We start from the raw sequence: 16,779 nt of genomic DNA, 5'->3' as shown, positions 1-16,779 counted from the left end.
GCAGGGGTGTCTCTGCAGGGTTTAGCTCCAACTTGCCTCAACACACCTGCCTGGATGTTTTAAGTATACCAAGTAAGACCTTGATTAGCTTGTCCAGGTGTGTTTGATTAGGCTTGGAGCTAAAATCTGCAGGACACCGGACCTCCAGGAACAAGTTTGGTGCACTACTGTTTCAACTACTTGTTTAAAATGAGCTGAAACACAATTTTTCAGGTTTTTTTTTTTTTTTTTTGGGGGGGGGGGGGGGGGGTGGATAACTTCATTGTTTTATCCCAGCAGGCACGCAACATCATAAGACATTAATATTAGGTAAGATTTAGGTCGTGATGTCAGGTGACCAAAATTCAAGGCCTAGCTAGCAAATAAGGACAACGTTATTTTGATGTCCAATAATGACGTCAAATGACGTTGATATCTGGTTGTTTTTAGGTTGTGTTGGAAAGTGACCAAAATCCAACGTTGAGCCAACATCTTAAACCAACGTCATTTTGACGTCAAACACTGACATTTATTCATCAGGTATGGAAACCAAAATCCAACGTCTGATAGACGTCATAGTGATAACGTCCACACAACGTTAAGCTGTAACATCATTAAATGTTGATATTTAGTTGATAATAGGTTGTTAAAGTGACCAAAATCCAATGTCGAGCCAACATCTTAAACTAATGTCATACTGACGTCAAATACTGACATTTATTCATGAATTGTGGCAACCAAAATCCAACGTCTAATAGACGTCATAGTGCTAACATTCACACAACGTTAAGCTGTAACATCATTAGGCGTTGATATTTGGTTGATTTTAGGTTGTGTTGGAAAGTGACCAAAATCCAACGTCGAACCAACATCTTAAACCAACGTCATATTGACGTCAAATTCTGATATTCATTCGTCAGGTATGGTGATCAAAATCCAACGTCTGATGGACGTCATAGTGGTAACGTCCACACAACATCATCGATAGATGTTGATATTGGGTTTTTTTTTAATGTTGTGTTGGAAAGTGACCAAAATCCAACGTCGAGCCAACATCTTAAACCAACGTCATATTGACATCAAATTCTGATATTCATTCGTCAGGTATGGTGATCAAAATCCAACGTCTGATGGACGTCAAAGTGGTAACGTCCACACAACATCATCAATAGATGTTGATATTGAGTTTTTTTTATGTTGTGTTGGAAAGTGACCAAAATCCCACTTTGAGCCAACATCTTAAACCAACGTCATATTGACGTCAAATACTGACATTTATATATCAGGTATGGCAACCAAAATCCAACGTCTGATAGACGTTAATATTTGGTTGATTTTAGGTTGGACATTGTACATTGACGTCAACCTAATTTTTATTTCCAAACAAAACGCAACATCCTCACGACATTGAGGTACAACGTCAATCTGATGTCATGTTGACGTCCTGTGCCTGGTGATATGTTCAATCTACATAAACGTGTAAAAACTAATAAATTAATTTAATCTTGTCATAAATTGTCAAATTTAAGGTTGTCCCGACACAAATCGATTTTGTAGAACCCAGCCTTTTTTACATTGTAAAAAGGGACTAGTTTACTTAAAAATTCGAGTAATGCTGCGCTCAGAGTTTGAGCATGCAAAATTCTGTAGTACAATGCTGCGAAAAGGGGTGGGATTCAACAAGATGATTAGACATTTTAAAAGCAAGCGATTGATCAATGTTTTAAATTTCCAGAGAGGTCATGTTTTGATCAGTTGGTCTCAAGCAGTCACATGATGCGATTTTATAGTTTACCAAGCCTGAACTTTGCAACGCAGCGAACTGCAAAACTTGTCGCACAAGCTGGAGTTTCTGGTCTGACGCATTCGCGTGCATATGAATAGAAGTCTATGGAGAGAAAAGTGCAGTGTGACCGCAGCTTTAAAATTAGGTTCGATTTAGGTTGTGATGTCAGGTGACCAAAATTTAACGTCTAGCCATGTCTAAGAACAACATTATTTTTGACGTCCTATAATGATTTGAAATGACGTTGATATTTGGTTTTTAGGTTGTGTTGGAAAGTGACCAAAATCCAACGTCCAGCCAACATCCTAAAACAACGTCATATTGACTCGTCAATTTATATTATATTATATTTATATAAATTCATATTTATTCGTCAGGTATGAAAACCAAAATCCAACATTTTAGAGACGTCATAGTGGGAACGTCCACACAACGTCAAGCTGTAGCACTATTACATGTTGATATTTGGTTGATTTTAGGTTAGGTTGGAAAGTGAGCAAAATCCAACGTCGAGCCAACATCTTAAACCAACGTCATATTGACGTCAAATCCTGACATTTATTTGTCATGTATGACAACCAAAATCCAACGTCTGATAGACGTCATAGTGTTAACCTTCACACAACGTCAAGCTGTAACATCATTAGACGTTGATATTATGTTGATTTTAGATTGAACGTTGGACATTGACGTTCTGACATCAACCTGATTTTCATTTCCAAACAAAATCCAACATTCCCATGACATTGAGGTACAACGTCAATCTGACGTCATGTTGACATCCTGCGCCTGCTGGTATGTTCAATCGACAGAAATTTGTAACTTACAAGTTAATTTAATCCTTCATGTTGTCCCAACACAAATCAAATGCGTGGAACAGTGTAAAAAGTCACTCGTTTCCTAAAAAAATTCACTATTAAGTTGACTTCATTTTTCTAAATAAACGAGTTATTAAAACTATTATGTTTCAAGTGTGTGTTCTGCTGTTAAACAGCACTTGGGAAATAATTCTAAAAAGTAATCATTGTCATTCGTCTTCAATCACAGTAATATTCCCCAACCCGACCCAAAAACAACCCTCCAAAACAACCCTAACATTTTCAATTTCCAGATTTGCAATTCTTTGGGTTTAGAAGGACAATTTTTTGGGTTTATAAGGACACTGGAAAACATTGATTCTTTGGGTTTATAAGGACAATTCTTTGGGTTTACGGGGACGATTCTTTGGGTTTATATGGACACTGGAAAACTAAAATTCTTTGGGGTTTATAAGGACAATTCTTTGGGTTTATGCGGACGATTCTTTGAGTTTATAAGGACACTGGAAAAACTAAATTCTTTGAGTTTATAAGGACACTGGAAAAACTAAATTCTTTGGGTTTATAAGGACAATTCATTGGGTTTATAAGGACACTGGAAAACTAAAATTCTTTGGGTTTATAAGGACAATTCTTTGAGTTTACTAAGACGATTCTTTGGGTTTATAAGGACACTGGAAAACAAAAATTCTTTGGGTTTATAAGGACAATTATTTGGGTTTACGCTGACGATTCTTTGGGTTTATAAGGACAATTCTTTGGGTTTATAAGGACACTGGAAAAATGTAATTCTTTGGGTTTATAAGGACAATTCTTTGGGTTTATAAGGACACATGTACCATGTCCTCACAAAAAACTGTATGCCAACACACACACATGAGTTTCAGGGTACACATATTTGCTAAATAGTTGCATTATTTGATGTATCTGTGTCTAAAAGAACCCAGGATGTGTGTTTCAGTATTGCACAGCACTACAACATGTTCAGTATTTGCTGTCGTTCAGAATACAAGAGTCTATAGAAAACACTTACGGATCAATTCACAGACAAACGCCACCAGATTGTTCATCATGATCAAATGGAGGAAATGAGCTCCTTACAAAACCCAAACCTTATATGTGTGTGTGTGTGTGTCGCTGTTTGTCTGTGTCTGTTGCTGCTGAGGTGTGAATTAGCCTGTACGTGTACATATATATACCACAAACATGTCATTTGTTTCCTTTCTTTCTTTCAGTTACGGTCATTTGGACAACATTCATCACTTTTCAGTACAATAATAGTAGTAGTAATAATACTAATAATAATAATAACAGATGGCCATATATTATATTGGCGTTTATTCAGTGTTGTTGAACTTGACTACAAATGAAATAATGACAATGTCAACTGTGTTACTTATGTCATGTGACCCTCACTGTCAATTATATATATATATATATTTATATATAAATATTTAAGTCTGACTTAAATGCTGCTTCTGACCTGCTATAAAGTGCATTAATATCCCCACAGGTAGAAATCTGCATATCAATGTCCACAATGAATTTGTGTAATCATAAATGGAGGTGTCGACTTCAGATCTGCATTGATTTCTGTGTGTCTGAAAGTGTTTGAAGCACATTATGAATACTTGATCTCTGGCCGTAGGGAACGCGTGTGCCCTTTAAGCTGCTGTCTTTGTACTGATTGGCCTATTTATTTTATTTATTTATCGAAAAGATTATGCACTATACCATGATTTTACTATTCTATGGAGTCAAGAGGTTTAAGAGCTGCAGACTCATCTCTCACACAGTATGATGTACACTGTAAAGAGCGATCGGTAACTTTTCTTAAAGGGACAGTTCACCTAAAATGAAAGTCTGTCATCGTTTACTCACTCTTGACTTGATTAAAGCCAGTTTGATTTATTATTATTATTTTATTTTATTTTTTGTTAAACACAAAAGAAGATACTTTGCAAAATGTTGGAAACCGGTAACCGGTACTTACTTAAGTAGTCAACTAATCACTTTAAAAGCAATGGGTTTACTCACTTAAGTAGTCAACTAATCACTTTTAAAGCAACAGGTTTACTCACTTGAGTACAGTCAACTAATCACTTTACAAGCAACTTGTTTACTCACTTAAGTAGTCAACCAACCACTTTAAGAGTAAAAAGTTTACTCACTTAAGTAGTCAACTAATCTCTTTAAAAGCAACAGGTTTACTCACTTAAGTAAAGTCAACTAATCGATTGAAAAGCAATGAGTTCACTCACTTAAGTGGTCAACTACTCACTTTAAAAGTAAAGTTTACTCACTTAAGTAGTCAACTAATCTCTTTAAAAGTAAAAAGCTTACTTAAGTCAACTAATTACTTTAAAAGCAACAAGTTACTTAAGTAGAGTCAACTAATCACTTTAAAAGCAACAAGTTTACTCACTTAAGTAGTCAACTAATCACTTTAAAAGCAAAAAGTTTACTCACTTAAGTATTTAATTATTCGCTTTAAAAGCAATGAGTTTACTTACTTAAGTAGTCAACTAATCACTTTAAAAGCAAAAAGTTTACTCAGGTAGTCAGCTAATTGATTTAAAAGTAAAACGTTTACTCACTTCAGTAAAGTCAACTAATTGATTAAAAAGCAATGAGTTTACTCACTTAAGTAGTCAACTAATCACTTTAAAAGTAAAAAGTTTGCTCACTTAAGTAGTCGACTAATCACTTTAAAAGCAACAAGTTTACTCACTTTAGTCAACTAATCACTTTAAAAGTAAAAAGCTTACTTAAGTCAACTAATTACTTTTAAAGCGACAAGTTTACTTAAGTAGTCAACTAATCACTTTAGAAGAAAAAAGTTTACTCACTTAAGTTGTCAACTAATTACTTTAAAAGCAACAAGTTTACTCACTTAAGTAGTCAACTAATCACTTTAAAAGCAAAAAGTTTACTCAAGTAGTCAGCTAATTGATTTAAAAGTAAAAGGTTTACTCACTTAAGTAAAGTCAACTAATCGATTGAAAAGCAATGAGTTCACTCACTTAAGTGGTCAACTACTCGCTTTAAAATAAAGTTTACTCACTTTAGTAGTCAACTAATCTCTTTAAAAGCAACAAGTTTACTCGCTTAAGTAGTCAACTAATCACTTTACAAGCAACAGGTTTACTCACTTAAGTAGTCAACTAATGGATTTAAAAGCAACAAGTTTACTCGCTTAAGTAGTCAACTAATCACTTTAAAAGCAACAAGTTTACTCACTTAAGTAAAGTCAACTAATCACTTTAAAAGCAACAAGTTTACTCACTTAAGTGGTCAACTACTCGCTTTAAAAGTAAAGTTTACTCACTTTAGTAGTCAACTAATCTCTTTAAAAGCAACAAGTTTACTCGCTTAAGTAGTCAACTAATCACTTTACAAGCAACAGGTTTACTCACTTAAGTAGTCAACTAATGGATTTAAAAGCAACAAGTTTACTCACTTAAGTGGTCAACTACTCGCTTTAAAAGTAAAGTTTACTCACTTTAGTAGTCAACTAATCTCTTTAAAAGCAACAAGTTTACCTAAGTAGAGTCGACTAATCACTTTAAAAGTACAAAGTTTACTCACTGAAGTAGTCAACTAATCTTTTTAAAAGCAACAAGTTTACTCAATTATGTAGTCAACTAATCACTTTACAAGCAAAACGTTTACTCAAGTAGTCAGCTAATTGATTTAAAAGTAAAAAGTTTACTCACTTAAGTAGTCAACTAATCGATTGAAAAGCAATGAGTTTACTCACTTTAGTAGTCAACAAATCTCTTTAAAAGCAACAGGTTTACTCACTTAAGTAGTCAACTAATTACTTTAAAAGTAAAAAGCTTGGTTAAGTCAACTAATCGCCTTAAAAGAAAAAAGTTTAAGTCAACTAATTACTTTAAAAGCAACAAGTTTACTCACTTAAAAGTCAACAAATCGATTTAAAAGCAATGAGTTGACCCACTTAAGTAGTCAACGTATTGTCTCAAACGTAATTAGTTTACCCACGTTTTAAGTAGTCAACTAATCGATTTAAAAGCACCAAGTTTACTTACTTTTTTTTTTTTTACAAGAAAAGTCAACCAATCGCTTCGTACAGTGTGAATAACGCTGTTTGACATAAAATTATGTTACACATGCAGAGTGTTTTTAAACTCACTCATCACAATATTAATTGTAAGATGAAATGACAGAACAGGTGTGTGGATCATGCAAATGTAAAGGGATAAAAGGAGAAAACTGATCTGGTTTATCGGAATACATGCAGTTTATAACAGTACTTCACGTGTTCCTTCGCTACGTCAAACGTCACTTAATACTGTATGTTCTGTTTGAGAGGGAAATACAGCACTGGGCTAGTTTAGCTACTTTAAATGCTCATTTTTGTCATTGTCCTACTGAATATGTTGTTTATAGAGAATTTATTTACATGTCGATTGATTTGAGTTTGCTCTTGTTTTTCATCCTCTCATTGAATAAAGGTTGTGACTGGCTGAACGACTCTGAAGGATTTTTCCCACTAATCTGTTGCTGTAAAACGAAATCAGCATTATTTAGAACTAGATTAGATTTCCTTTAATGTGTATATATGTTTAATAGTATGTTTTCCCTGCTGAAAATCCAGCTTAAAACAGCCTAGGCTGGTTGGCTGGTTTTAGCTGGTCGACCAGGCTGGTTTTAGAGGGGTTTTGGCCATTTCCAGGCTGGTTTACAGCCATTTCCAGCCTGGTCAGGCTGAAAAAATGACCAGCCAAATCCAGCTAAAACCAGCTCAACCAGCCTGGTTGAAGCTGGATATAGCTGGTTTTGGCTAGACTCCCAGCTTGGCTAGGCTGATCAAGCTTGTTTTAGCTAGTCATCTCCCAGCCTGACCAGCTAAGACCAGGCTGGAAACCAGCCTGGAAATGGCCAAAACCCCTCTAAAACCAGCCTGGTCAACCAGCTAAAACCAGCCAACCAGCCTAGGCTGGTTTAAGCTGGATTTTTCAGCCGGGTTTCAATAGTATTATTATTATATTTACATTAATTTGGCCTTTAATCTCCTTTAAAATTTAAATTAAGCTTTTAGCAATGCATATTACTAATAAAAAAAAAGAGTTTTGATATATTTACAGTAAGATATTTACTAAATATCTTCATGAACCACGTGCTTTACTTGATATTGTAATATTTTTAGACATGAATGAAAAATCTATAATTTTGACTGCATTACATTTATTTTGATATATACAAATATACAACACTTATAAAGCGATATGGTGCTAATGCAAGGCTTGCTAACTTGACTGATAATCGCTAAATAAATAACATTATAACACGTCAAGAAGATCCTTTCAGAAATGACTTGTTCGTTTATTGCTGACTATGTGAGCTGACATGTTTACAGATGTTCATCTGGCGCCCCCGTGTGGAGCAGCGCGTGTACATCACTCTTTCCCTCATCCACTCGACTTCACATGAACATGTAAAATGACTTGGAAACTCGTTTAGGCGATTATAAATGTGTTAATTATTATTTTACAACGCAGATATTTAGAACGAACGAAACTGAGGCGCATTTAATCAACTCATTCAACTGAGCAACGTTTATCTCGGTCCACCTAAAAACAAGATCCACAATCATTTGTTTTTCTGCATTTCTAGTTCAGAGATAGTTGTTATTAATTGATATAATCAAAGGTTTAATTCCAGGACTTATTTAATTTTTTAAGAGAGAGATTATTACACTAACAAAAGAATAAAGGGATAGTTCTCCCAAAAATCGAATGTCATTGTTTACTCATTCCTGACCTGTTTTCTGTCGAGGTTTTTGAGGAATGTTGGACACCTGTACCTCTGACATCCATAGTAGGAAAGACAAATAACGTGGAAGTCAATGATTACAGGTTAAATGATGACAGAATTGACCTTTTTAGGTAAACTAACCTCTTTTTTTTTAAGTAAAACTTTTATATTTTCTTTTAATAGTATGTTATAATAGTCTGGCGCAAAATGGCTGCCATCGCCTCATCCAGGTGGATGCTGCACACTGGTGGTGAATGAGGAGATTCCCCCTATGTGTGAAGCGCTTTGAGTGTCCAGAAAATAAATTTAAGGAATTATTATTATTATTAAACGAAGCAAATCAAATGAACCGGTTATAATAGTTGCTTAAATCTTTAAGCACTTAAATGTACTGAAATGTGAAAATGCTGTTATGATTCCCTCAAAAATAAATGTAGTTTCAAACCCTGAGAGAGATCCATTTTCAGGAAACTCATTTTAAGAACCAAATTAAGTACAAATGATCCTACTTCAATGCTTAATAAAAATAAAAGGTAACACTTGATTTTAACACGAGATGTGACAAGGATTTTGTCTGTCTACAACACCAAACGTGACGAAATTGCCGGCCACTGCACTCAACGAAACGGGTAAGGGCTTTTTAATTATCTAATTGATTATAGTTATAATCTAATTCATACATATTAAACCTATTTAACGAAATTAAAAGGCCTCTACTAGTAGTATGGATATAAATGTCACTATAAGTGTTACGACTGGGTGGAGTGACAGAGGACAACTGGAGGTAAGATCCAATATGCAGGTTTATTCAATGTCAGGCAAGCAGTGGTTATCAGGTGCAAACGGGTATCTATAGACAGTCCAGAGTCGTAGTCTATATAAACAGGCAAAAGGTCGAAAGGCAGGTGGCTAAACAGGATAACTAGGATACAAGGGGTCTAAACACAGAGAAACAAGACAGGGAGAAACGCTTCGTAATGTCACACTGGCAAAACAAGACTCGGCAAACTGGAAGCGTGAATGAGTGGCTTATGAATGGAGTGGTATCAGTCTGTGAACAAGGTCCAGCTGGTGATTGCAATCAGGATAGATGAATGAGCAGGCGTGCGTGTTTGGGAGCAGTGCATGTATGAATGTGTAGTCCTGGGGAATGCGGAAATGTAGTCCTGAGAGTTCGTGTGAGAACCAGCGATCCTCTGGGAAGCGATCGCTGGTTGTGTGCCAATAAGAGTGTTCTTCAAACTCACATTTAAAGCCCATAATCAGTACCTGAGGTGGTCATTATAGTTTAGGATGTAGTTCTGCCACAACATCGCGTTAAGAGAAAGCATTTCAGTCAAAAGTTTACACACATTGCCTTGGTATTTTTTTAGCTTTGCTTTTAAACTGTTTAACTTTGGTCAAGTGTTTTTGGTCCTTCCACAAGCTTCTCACAATAGTAACAGGAATTTCGGCTCATTCCTCCTGACAGAATTGGTCAGATTTGTCTTGCACAACCTTTCTCAACTCTGCCCACAAGTTTTCTACAGGATTGACATCAGGGCTTTGTGATGGCCACTCCAAAACATTCACTCTCAAGCACATTTGAGCTAATTTGGCAGTATGCTTAGGCTCGTGGTCTGTTTGGAAGACCCATTTGTGGCCAAGTTGTAATTTCCTGGCTCATGTCTTGAGATGTTGCTTCAGTATTTCTCCATAATGTTCTTTCTTCATGATGGCATCATTGCTGTGAAGTGGACCAGTCCCTCCTGCAGCAAAACAGCCCCACAACATGATGCTGCCGCCCCCATACTTCACAGTCAGGATGGTGTTCCTAGGCTTGTCAGCTTTCCCCTTTGTCCTCCAAGTGAAACACTGGTCATTATGGCCAAACAGTTCAATCTTAGAGTCCCACAGGACATGTCTCCAAACATTAGTCTTTTTTCCCAGTGTCATTTAGCTAACTGTAATCTGGCTTTGTTGTTGATTTCCCCATCTTGTCACACAGGGAAGCAGTGTGTTTGAGGTTTTCCTTAAATGCTATTCTACAGTTGTGCCTCAAATGTAGCCAATCAGAAACTTCCAAAACCTTTTTCAGAGCCTTAATATGTATTATGGTATGTAAACTTGACTTTCAAGAAAATGTGTAACATTTTCTCAATAAATATCTCTCAATATTCTGCTATTAAGCAGAACAGAAACAAATTTGAGCATCCTAACTTACCTGAAAGAGAAAAAGTGTAGTCACATTAACGCCTGACTGTTTTTTTAATGGTTATGTGCCTTTTTATACAGCGCATGTAAACGTCTGCTTTCAACTGTAGGTGTCAACATACGAAATTCAGAGAGTCTGTCCCCAGACCCGGAAGAACGATTTTCTAAATGATATACGTTACGCCATCCAGAATCGCACATCCATCAGAAAATCACTCCTTCACCGGCAACAACAAACAAGATGCAAACACTTCAAATCACTCTCATGGTCACATCATCAGCAGCACGTGCGCTATGAGTGAAAAGCAAGTGTGCCGCAAGCCTGCGTTTGAGTGAAGGTCTCGGCCGTTAGATCGCCCCCTGGGGGCTGGCTGCAGTACAAGTCATAAAGCCCGCCTCCTCCGTGTTAATGAAGGAGACTTGAGCCCAAATAAAAAAAAATTATTACACTTGCAATAAAATGTCCTGAAAGATGGTTCTGGTCGATTAAGGCACTGGTTATTGTGCTGAAATAGGTGCAGATCTTCATTTTTGTAAACAGTTTGTTTTTAGCAGTAATTTAACGCTGGGCGTGTCATCGTGATTGACAGCTGTGATTGACAGTTTCTCAAAGCAGCGCGTCTGAGCTTCAGCAGGAGACTGAAATGTTATTATTCGATTTCTGTGTTATTTTACCATGACAACATGAGTTCAGCAGTAAACTACAGTTTCTGACATGTATGATCCTGGTGGAACTCTGTTTATTCGCTAAGTTCAGGGCTTTATTCGGGCTTTATTAGTTTGCTGATACACACCTAACAACTCAGATAGCAAAACACAGTTCCGGCTAGATTCTCGCCTGCCGGAGACTTACCCCTCAGAGCTCAGACTGACTAACGTTACCTCTGCTGGACCTACTCCGGATGCCTGGACTCACTACCCTATTCCAGCCCGAGTCAATCAAGCCAGATGCGGCGGCCAAGCGAGCCGGCGCTGCCGCATGCGAGCCGGAATCTTCCCACGACGCCAGGGGCGCAACTACACATTTACTGAGGGGTGTGCGGGTTCAAATTTTGTGTGATCCCTCTTATTTTATATTAATTAATTAATAATAAATGAAGACAAATTTTCAGATTAATCTTATAACTTTTGACATTATGTATGATTTGACAGTTTATTTTGATAAAAATAAAAACAAATCTAAACAGTTACATCTACATGAACACTAGGTTGTGGGACTGCATGTTATTGTGTTAAATGATTTTGAATTAAACAATAACAATATTATATTCGTTTAAAATGCAAAATAATGTTTTTTTAACAAAACATATTTATTTATTTTTATTATTCGAAACTTTTAATAAGGATAATTTAAAAAATAGTTTTGGCACAACGGCGCCCCCCCATGTGTGGCGCCCCTATGCGCATACCCCCTTGTTGCGCCACTGCGCGACGCCGCGAGTAGGTTATGCGCTGCGGTCCGGAGCTGGCGCGATTGAATATATAAAACCCTCATATTTGTTAACGTTATTACATCCATTTGTGTTGATATGACAGCAAACGCATGCTGAGAAGTTCGGGGGGCGTGGTTGATTTTACATAAAGCGTTTGGTTGGAAGCTCGACTCCGCTCATTTTCGCGGCTCCTCCTCTGGCTCCATCAGACAGTCCTTCTGCGCATGTCAAGGCTCCAATTTCAGCAGTCTTTTGCGACAGTTTGTGCCCGTCAAGCAGGCGTTTTGCCCTCAAGGCGTTCAATGGGAAAAAGGGCTGTCGCGTCGTCCATATTTTTTACAGTCATTGGTGAAAAGCTTAGGTGCTGGCTGCAGATAGTACCAAATACAGCAGCATACTCCCCCCAAAAAAAACAGGACGATGTGAAATTGACAGCGATTTGTACAATGAATAGGTGTCCATGTCGCACACACAGAAGAGGCGGAGATTTCTGGTGGCATCATAATCGTTTTGATTTTGGTCACAGATCCGTAATAAAGCCAAACACACACACAATGAGATGCTGTGAGAAGTGTTTCGGTGCTGGCAGCGTGGCTTCTTCATGAATGCACGAACACAGAAACACTCATATGAACGCTCAAATAGACAATTATCAATAAACAATGGCAATAGCCACTTTCACACAGTGATACTGGTAAATATCTGGAAAATTTCCGGAACGACTTTATCGGTATATTCAAAAAAGCACTGTTCACACAGGCGAGGACGTTACGGAAATTTTCCGGAAAAGAGCATTCACACATCCATTCCAAAATACCGGTAAATTCTGACATCATTCACCACAAATGAGCTTTAAACGGCTGCGCTTGTGTTTGTAAACATTTGACTAAATTAAAAACTCTGTGGATGATCAATATTGTGAACAACTTTCGCAGGATCACTTTCGCATGTCGAGATGTTCGTAATATGTGCGTGTGCAGGCGCTCACAGGCTGTTTCACAGGCACACGAACGTAAACAAACAACGGCTTATCATAAGCATCTCATCGATGATTATTTACACAGTTGGCATTAAGAAGAACATATAAACGTGATCTGACTAACTTCTAGCAGCTAAATGTGTCTGGAAAAATATTCAAAGGCTTTTATTCTCACAAACCGCGCGGACGTAAACGCATCTGACTGTTGTGATTGGCTAAAGCAGACGTCTCACGTCAGCACGTTCTAGACGTGCACGCGCTTATTACGGTAATCTTCCTTCTGCATTCACACAGCGCAGCATTCCGGCAAATTACCGGTAATGTTACAACTTCTCTTTACGGAAAATAGCCAGAACGAATTTACCGGTATTTTCAAAAAGGACCTGTTCACACATACAACCTTTCCGGAAAATTGCCGGCAATTTTCCGGAAAGGTCTGTATGTGTGAAAGGGGCTAATGAATAGACACTAACTCAATGCACTTCTCCACACAATAATATACATTACCAATATCACATCAATAGTCGTGAAACTCTCACTGCATAAACAACAAACGCAGTAACTATTTTAAATGACTTTATTCTCTACTAATTACTTTATAGTTTGCTAATATTCTATAAATACTCTCTAACATTTAGATATATTATAACTGATTTAACCCACACTACCGTTTCAAAAGGTAAACTCCCACTAAATGACCTTTGTTAATCTATATCAGTGGTTCTCAAACTGTGGTACCTGTACCACTAGTGTTACGCGGGCTTCCTTCTAGTGGTACGTCATATTGTACATATATTTTAAAAATTAGCTAAAATGATTTGTAGATTAATGTGATGACATATTAGGGGTGTTACGATTTCTATTTTTATCGAAATCGATCGAAATTTATGCTTAATTTCGATTATCGAATCAAAAAATAGAATCGTCGATGCTGCCACGCCCCCATGTCACGTCAGCTTGGCTTGCCAAGCGGGAAAAAAACAGGCTTGTTGAAGTGCTGAAGCAGGAGACCCGTTGACAGAACTTAAACCCTCTCCTCTTTCGATGAAGTCGCCGGTGTGGAGGCATTTAGGATTTCCAGTGAGTTATGTTGACAACGTTCGTGTTGTCGACAAAAAAACAGTTTCGCAAGCTCTGCTATGTACGTATTACGTACGGTTCGTCCGATAGACAACACCAAATCCGCTCGCGAAAAGTTCACACTCAGGCCCTGTTTACACTGTCTTTGTTTATAAATGGCGTTTTAGAACGACGACGATTTGACATCCACAGTGGCGTGTAGCATTTCTGAGCAGCCCTCCTTCCTCTCTACCTCTGAAAATGCACATCACGTGACCACACAGACACAGACGCACACACAGCCATGCGCTCGAGACAGCAGGTCCAGGCAGTCAGAGGACTGCTTCAATCTTTCACTCACTTGTACTTAGTCATTTTAGGAACACCTCAGATACTGTTGGCTGGTTCCTGTTGGTTGTGCGTCTTTTTTACCGACGCCATTATAACGACACAGATCACTGCCTATTCACGAGTCCCGCAGAAAAAGTGATTGACAGGTGGGAATTATGTGTGTATCTTGCCTTTATTCATTTACTGTATGATTTGTTTATGGGTAAAACAAAGACCATGCAGGTCAGGTAGTTTAAACGGTAGGCTACGAATAATTAATTGGTCATTAATTATTTAATTATTCATAATCGAAAATCGAATCGTGCCTTTAGAATCGAAAATGTAATCGAATCGAGGATTTGGAGGATCGTGACACCCTTATGACATATACCCTATATTTATGAGGTCCAAGCAACATCCCCAGATGAATAGGCTACTATATGTTAATACTTTTATATTTAAGTACAGCAGTTTTTTTTTTTTTTTTACTTTTTAAGAACAGAAGCCTACCATTTTTAACTTTTAAACGCACATTTTAAAATAAACATTGACGATTTATTTTGTTTTGTTTTTTTACATACAAGCGCAGTAAAGTGTTAATGTTCAAAGTATTTATAATGTTTAAAGTGGCTGATACTGATGAATTTTCCTAATAATAAGAATTAATCTGACACATTTTTGAACTGTACAGAGGTGGAGCTTCTTTAGAGGGCCTACCACGCTAATGTATTTCAGTACTGCTCGTTATGGTGATACTTGGAGAGACCATTTTTGTCTGAGGTGGAATATAGGAATCTATAGGAATCTCATATTTAAATGTGTACTTATATAATAACACGCGGCCTCTGTCACCGCGATCTCCATTTACAGGCGTCGGCGGCCTCATGTCTGCCGTAATTACGCTGATGCGATTATTTAATACATACTAATGTGACCCCTACACCACCCAACCCGCTCCGAACTGGTTTCGAACCGGCGACCTTCCACATGGGAGTCGGCTGCTCTACCAAGGAGGCTAAAGATTATGGCCTCTAGCCTTTGTCGCTAGCGCACCTATAGAGGTCAGAGGAGTGAGGTGAGGTTTACCTGCACAGCACTCACTAGCTGGCCTCCGTTACACTCACCCCCCTAAACCTCACTCCCATCCGGGTCACGGCACCAAAAATTTTAACCCACTCGCTCTCTGGCCTCTAGCACCACCGCTGCTACTCTGCGTTGTGTTGTATGTGTTGTGGGGTGGTAAACAGGAGATGCAGGCAAAGAGAGGTTCGCGATCGTGACTCGACCATTTATTCGACAGAAGGGCACCTATCAGTGTTGATAACACAAACTCAGGTAAATCTCAATACAATATCTCCAAAACATTCATTAATATTAACTACCCTGCTGAAAAATCCAGCTTAAACCAGCCTAGGCTGGTTTTAGCTGGTCGACCAGGCTGGTTTTAGAGGGGTTTTGGCCATTTACAGGCTGGTTTCCAGCCATTTCCAGCCTGGTCTTAGCTGGTCAGGCTGGAAAATGACCAGCTAAATCCAGCTAAAACCAGCTTGACCAGCCTAGCCAGGCTGGGAGCCCAGCCAAAACCAGCTATATCCAGCTTAAACCAGGCTTGTCAAGCTGGTTCTGCAGTGTGCTCAGCCTGCTGGTTTGTCCATTCGCACACATTTGCATCATCTTATGATCTCCTAAATACTAATGTAAATTTAATGTACATACTGTAATTTGTTAAGTGCACTTAGTAGTTTATGTGCATCTTATCAAATAAAAGTTTAACCCACTCAGCTATGCACATGTTTTTTATGCATATTTTTAAACGTTTCCATCAATTGTTTTCATGCGCATCTCCAAAATGAGCTGTAAAATAGGTGTGTGGAAACGTAAGGCTAAGGCGAGAAATACTGCTTCATCTTTAAAAAAGGGGAGGAGACCGACAGAAACTCTGAGTTTAGAGAATAAAACCTGCTCGTGACCTGGTTAGGTTCACAGAGTAAGTGACCACAGTAGCTGACTCTGAGTTAAAGTTACCTCTCTTTCAGAAACAGGCTTGACTTACCCTGCTTTCTCGAGTTTGGGCAGGTGAGAAAGCAGCAATCGTACTCGAGTGCGCACCAAAAGCGGACCAAATAAGCGTACCGAGACCTGCTTGAAGAGGTGGTCTCGGTACGCTTTCAAACGAACCCTGGAGCGGTTTGTTTGTGGTGAGAATATGATCCGTACTAAAACAGGTCCAACCGCTAAAAGTACTGCGCGTTTTGGACTAATTCAGCTGCCGTAGGTCGATGCGCTGTGCATTATGGGATATGGAGGAAAAATATTTGTTGATAGCGCTTTACCCACAGAGAGAGAGAGAGAGGGGAAAACATTACCTGATGGATCGTTGTTAATATTTCCGCAAGATGACCATGTCGCAGTTTAGCTAAA

At 38.1% G+C, this 16,779-nt stretch overlaps 1 long non-coding RNA gene across 1 annotated transcript; it reads right to left on the bottom strand.

Annotated features, from left to right (window-relative positions):
* Nucleotides 1-4,569: 4,569 nt before the first annotated feature.
* On the bottom strand, nt 4,570-7,075 carry LOC148682554 (uncharacterized). The gene is made up of 3 exons (XR_015943073.1): nt 6,296-7,075; nt 5,661-6,125; nt 4,570-4,812 (listed from the first exon to the last, which is right to left on the bottom strand). It is a non-coding gene; the product is annotated as an uncharacterized LOC148682554 (long non-coding RNA).
* Nucleotides 7,076-16,779: the final 9,704 nt, after the last annotated feature.

Source organism: Danio rerio, chromosome 4, assembly GCF_052040795.2.
Source record: "Danio rerio strain M-AB ecotype USA chromosome 4, GRCz13ab, whole genome shotgun sequence".
NCBI classification, from domain to species: Eukaryota; Metazoa; Chordata; class Actinopteri; order Cypriniformes; family Danionidae; genus Danio; species Danio rerio.
Note: the sequence above shows the minus strand (reverse complement) of the source record. Positions and strands in the feature narration are given on the sequence as shown.